Source organism: Oncorhynchus mykiss, chromosome 16 (assembly GCF_013265735.2).
Source record: "Oncorhynchus mykiss isolate Arlee chromosome 16, USDA_OmykA_1.1, whole genome shotgun sequence".
NCBI classification, from domain to species: domain Eukaryota; kingdom Metazoa; phylum Chordata; class Actinopteri; order Salmoniformes; family Salmonidae; genus Oncorhynchus; species Oncorhynchus mykiss.
Genome location: NC_048580.1, coordinates 59,752,610 through 59,758,899, shown reverse-complemented (window position 1 = coordinate 59,758,899; position 6,290 = coordinate 59,752,610).

Below are 6,290 nucleotides of genomic sequence, written 5' to 3'. Positions count from 1 at the left end.
CAAAAGCGAATTAACTTAAACAGAGCTTCTTTAATTACCAAACATAGGTAGGCTCAGACGGACCGGCAGATTCCGACAGGACAAGACAAGGTTACAGCAAACATGACGACAGTCTGGTTCAGGCATGAAACACAACAAACAAGTATCCGACAAGGACAGGAACAAAAACAGAGAGAGATATAGGGGACTAATCAGAGGGAAAAGGGGAACAGGTGGGAGAAGGGGTGACGAGGTAGTCAAGAGGAGACAAGGAACAGCTGGGGGAAAGCGGGGGAGAAAAGGTAACCTAACAACGACCAGCAGAGGGAGACAGGGTGAAGGGAAAGGACAGAGACAAGACACAACATGACAGTACATGACAGTACCCCCCCACTCACCGAGCGCCTCCTGGCGCACTCGAGGAGGAAACCTGGCGGCAACGGAGGAAATCCTCGATCAGCGCACGGTCCAGCACGTCCCGAGAGGGAACCCAACTCCTCTCCTCAGGACCGTACCCCTCCCAATCTACGAGGTACTGGTGACCACGGCCCCGAGGACGCATGTCCAAAATTCTACGGACCCTGTAGATGGGTGCGCCCTCGACAAGGATGGGGGGGGGGGGGGGGGAAGACGAGCGGGGGCGCGAAGGACGGGCTTGATGCAGGAGACATGGAAGACCGGGTGGACGCGACGAAGGTATCGCGGAAGAAGAAGTCGAACTGCGACAGGATTAATGACCCGAGAAATACGGAACGGACCAATGAACCGCGGGGTCAACTTGCGAGAAGCCGTCTTAAGGGGAAGGTTCTGAGTGGAGAGCCAAACTTTCTGACCGCGACAATATCTAGGACTCTTAGTTCTACGCTTATTAGCAGCCCTCACAGTCTGCGTCCTAGAACGGCAAAGTGCAGACCTGACCCTCTTCCAGGTGCGCTCGCAACGTTGGACAAAAGCCTGAGCGGAGGGGACGCTGGACTCGGCAAACTGAGATGAGAACAGCGGAGGCTGGTACCCGAGGCTACTCTGAAAAGGAGATAGCCCGGTCGCAGACGAAGGAAGCGAGTTGTGGGCGTATTCTGCCCAGGGGAGCTGTTCTGACCAAGACGCAGGGTTGCGAAAAGAAAGACTGCGTAAGATGCGACCAATAGTCTGATTGGCCCGTTCTGCTTGACCGTTAGACTGGGGGTGAAAGCCGGAAGAGAGACTGACGGAAGCCCCAATCAAACGGCAAAACTCCCTCCAAAATTGAGACGTGAATTGCGGACCTCTGTCCGAAACGACGTCTGACGGAAGGCCATGAATTCTGAAAACATTCTCGATGATGATTTGTGCCGTCTCTTTAGCAGAAGGAAGCTTAGCAAGGGGAATGAAATGAGCCGCCTTAGAGAACCTATCGACAACCGTAAGAATAACAGTCTTCCCCGCTGACGAAGGCAGTCCGGTGACAAAATCTAAGGCGATGTGAGACCACGGTCGAGAGGGAATAGGAAGCGGCCTGAGACGGCCGGCAGGAGGAGAGTTACCGGACTTAGTCTGCGCGCAGACCGAACAAGCAGCCACGAAACGACGCGTGTCATGCTCCCGGGTGGGCCACCAAAAACGCTGGCGAATGGAAGCAAGCGTACCCCGAACGCCAGGGTGGCCGGCTAACTTGGCAGAGTGAGCCCACTGAAGAATGGCCAGACGAGTAGGAACGGGAACGAAAAGAAGGTTCCTAGGACAAGCGCGCGGCGACGGAGTGTGAGTGAGCGCTTGTTTTACCTGCCTCTCAATTCCCCAGACAGTCAACCCGACAACACGCCCCTCAGGGAGAATCCCCTCGGGGTCAGTGGAGGCTACTGAAGAACTGAAGAGACGAGACAAAGCATCAGGCTTGGTGTTCTTAGAGCCCGGACGATAAGAAATCACGAACTCGAAACGAGCGAAAAACAGCGCCCAACGCGCCTGACGCGCATTAAGTCGTTTGGCAGAACGGATGTACTCAAGGTTCCTATGGTCAGTCCAAACGACAAAAGGAACGGTCGCCCCCTCCAACCACTGTCGCCATTCGCCTAGGGCTAACCGGATGGCGAGCAGTTCGCGGTTACCCACATCATAGTTACGTTCCGACGGCGACAGGCGATGAGAAAAATACGCGCATGGGTGGACCTTGTCGTCAGAGAGGGAGCGCTGAGAAAGAATGGCTCCCACGCCCACCTCTGACGCGTCAACCTCGACAACGAACTGTCTAGAGACGTCAGGTGTAACAAGGATAGGAGCGGATGTAAAACGATTCTTGAGGAGATCAAAAGCTCCCTGGGCGGAAACGGACCACTTAAAGCACGTCTTGACAGAAGTAAGGGCTGTGAGAGGAGCTGCCACCTGACCGAAATTACGGATGAAACGACGATAGAAGTTCGCGAAGCCGAGAAAGCGCTGCAGCTCGACGCGTGACTTAGGGACGGGCCAATCAATGACAGCTTGGACCTTAGCGGGATCCATCTTAATGCCTTCAGCGGAAATAACAGAACCGAGAAATGTGACGGAGGAGGCATGAAAAGTGCACTTCTCAGCCTTCACAAAAAGACAATTCTCTAAAAGGCGCTGGAGGACACGTCGAACGTGCTGAACATGAATCTGGAGTGACGGTGAAAAAATCAGGATATCGTCAAGGTAAACGAAAACAAAGATGTTCAGCATGTCTCTCAGGACATCATTGACTAATGCCTGAAAGACAGCTGGAGCGTTAGCGAGGCCGAAAGGAAGGACCCGGTATTCAAAGTGCCCTAACGGAGTGTTAAACGCCGTCTTCCACTCGTCCCCCTCCCTGATGCGCACGAGATGGTAAGCGTTACGAAGGTCCAACTTAGTGAAAAACCTGGCTCCCTGCAGGATCTCGAAGGCTGAAGACATAAGAGGAAGCGGATAACGATTCTTCACTGTTATGTCATTCAGCCCTCGATAATCTATGCAGGGGCGCAGAGACCCGTCCTTCTTCTTGACAAAAAAAAACCCCGCTCCGGCGGGAGAGGAGGAGGGGACTATGGTACCGGCGTCAAGAGCTACAGACAAATAATCTTCGAGAGCCTTACGTTCGGGAGCCGACAGAGAGTATAGTCTACCCCGGGGGGGGTGGTTCCCGGAAGGAGATCAATACTACAATCATACGACCGGTGTGGAGGAAGAGAGGTGGCCCTGGACCGACTGAACACCGTGCGCAGATCGTGATATTCCTCCGGCACCCCTGTCAAATCACCAGGCTCCTCCTGTGAAGAAGAGACAGAGGAAACAGGAGGGATAGCAGACATTAAACATTTCACATGACAAGAGACGTTCCAGGAGAGGATAGAATTACTAGACCAATTAATGGAAGGATTATGACAAACTAGCCAGGGATGGCCCAAAACAACAGGTGTAAAAGGTGAACGAAAAATTAAAAAAGAAATGGTTTCACTATGATTACCAGAAACAGTGAGGGTTAAAGGTAGCGTCTCACGCTGAATCCTGGGGAGAGGACTACCATCCAGGGCGAACAAGGCCGTGGGCTCCTTTAACTGTCTGAGAGGAATGTCATGTTCCCGAGCCCAGGTCTCGTCCATAAAACAGCCCTCCGCCCCAGAGTCTATTAAGGCACTGCAGGAAGCTGACGAACCGGTCCAGCGTAGATGGACCGACAAGGTAGTGCAGGATCTTGAAGGAGAGACAGGAGTAGTAGCGCTCACCAGTAGCCCTCCGCTTACTGACGAGCTCTGGCCTTTTACTGGACATGAAGTGACAAAATGACCAGCGGAACCGCAATAGAGACAGAGGCGGTTGGTGATTCTCCGTTCCCTCTCCTTAGTCGAGATGCGGATACCTCCCAGCTGCATGGGCTCAGCACCCGAGCCGGCAGAGGAAGATGGTAGTGATGCGGAGAGGGGAGCGACGGAGAGCGCGAGCTCCTTTCCACGAGCTCGGTGACGAAGATCAACCCGTCGCTCAATGCGAATAGCGAGTTCAATCAAGGAATCCACGCTGGAAGGAACCTCCCGGGAGAGAATCTCATCCTTTACCTCTGCGCGGAGACCCTCCAGAAGACGAGCGAGCAAGGCCGGCTCGTTCCAGCCACTGGAGACAGCAAGAGTGCGAAACTCAATAGAGTAGTCTGTTATGGATCGATTGCCTTGACATAGGGAAGACAGGGCCCTGGAAGCCTCCTCCCCAAAAACAGATCGATCAAAAACCCGTATCATCTCCTCCTTAAAGTCCTGATACTGGTTAGTACACTCAGCCCTTGCCTCCCAGATTGCCGTGCCCCACTCACGAGCCCGTCCAATAAGGAGAGATATGACGTAGGCGACACGAGCAGTGCTCCTGGAGTAAGTGTTGGGCTGGAGAGAAAACACAATATCACACTGGGTGAGGAACGAGCGGCATTCAGTGGGCTCCCCAGAGTAACACGGCGGGTTATTGATTCTGGGCTCCGGAGATTCGAAAGCCCTGGAAGTGGCCGGTGGATCGAGGCGGAGATGGTGAACCTGTTCTGTGAGGTTGGAGACTTGGGTGGCCAGGGTCTCAACGGCATGTCGAGCAGCAGACACTTCCTGCTCGTGTCTGCCTAGCATCGCTCCCTGGATCCCGACGGCTGAGTGGAGAGGATCCGAAGTCGCTGGGTCCATTCTTGGTCGGATTCTTCTGTTACGGTGCGTGAATGAGGACCCAAAAGCGAATTAACTTAAACAGAGCTTCTTTAATTACCAAACATAGGTAGGCTCAGACGGACCGGCAGATTCCGACAGGACAAGACAAGGTTACAGCAAACATGACGACAGTCTGGTTCAGGCATGAAACACAACAAACAAGAATCCGACAAGGACAGGAACAAAAACAGAGAGAGATATAGGGGACTAATCAGAGGGAAAAGGGGAACAGGTGGGAGAAGGGGTGACGAGGTAGTCAAGAGGAGACAAGGAACAGCTGGGGGAAAGCGGGGGAGAAAAGGTAACCTAACAACGACCAGCAGAGGGAGACAGGGTGAAGGGAAAGGACAGAGACAAGACACAACATGACAGTACATGACAGGAACAGTAGTGGAGAGGGTAGCAAGTTTTAAGTTCCTCGGCATACACATCACAGACAAACTGAATTGGTCCACTCACACAGACAGCATTGTGAAGAAGGCGCAGCAGCGCCTCTTCAACCTCAGGAGGCTGAAGAAATTCGGCTTGTCACCAAAAGCACTCACAAACTTCTACAGATGCACAATCGAGAGCATCTTGGTGGGCTGTATCACCGCCTGGTACGGCAACTGCTCCGCCCTCAACCGTAAGGCTCTCCAGAGGGTAGTGAGGTCTGCACAACGCATCACCGGGGGCAAACTACCTGCCCTCCAGGACACCTATACCACCCGATGTCACAGGAAGGCCATAAAGATCATCAAGGACATCAACCACCCGAGCCACTGCCTGTTCACCCCGCTATCATCCAGAAGGCGAGGTCAGTACAGGTGCATCAAAGCTGGGACCGAGAGACTGAAAAACAGCTTCTATCTCAAGGACATCAGACTGTTAAACAGCCACCACTAACATTGAGTGGCTGCTGCCAACACGCTGACTCAACTCCAGCCACTTTAATAATGGGAATTGATGGGAAATTATGTAAATATATCACTAGCCACTTTAAACAATGCTACCTTATATAATGTTACTTACCCTACATTATTCATCTCATATGCATACGTATATACTGTACTCTATATCATCGACTGTATCCTTATGTAATACATGTATCACTAGCCACTTTAACTATGCCACTTTGTTTACATACTCATCTCATATGTATATACTGTACTCGATACCATCTACTGTATCTTGCCTATGCTGCTCTGTACCATCACTCATTCATATATCCTTATGTACATATTCTTTATCCCCTTACACTGTGTACAAGACAGTAGTTTTGGAATTGTTAGTTAGATTACTTGTTATTACTGCATTGTCGGAACTAGAAGCACACGCATTTCGCTACACTCGCATTAACATCTGCTAACCATGTGTATGTGACAAATAAAATTTGATTTGATTTGATTTGATTTAGATCACCATATTGAGTTTCCCTTTTAACCCCCCTACAGTTGGTGGCGGTAATGCACCCTAAACATTGGCTGCCAACCGCCGTTAAACACCACTGAAGAAGAAGACAATACATTTTCCACTAGTTATCACAGCCACAAAGTTGTTTGGCTATGTCACAAAAAAAATAATGAAAACAAACGTTAGCTTTTGGTCTTAAGATCAGGGTTAGCAGCGTGGTTAAGGTTAGGTTTAAAATCAAAGTTTAGAAATAGGCAGGGT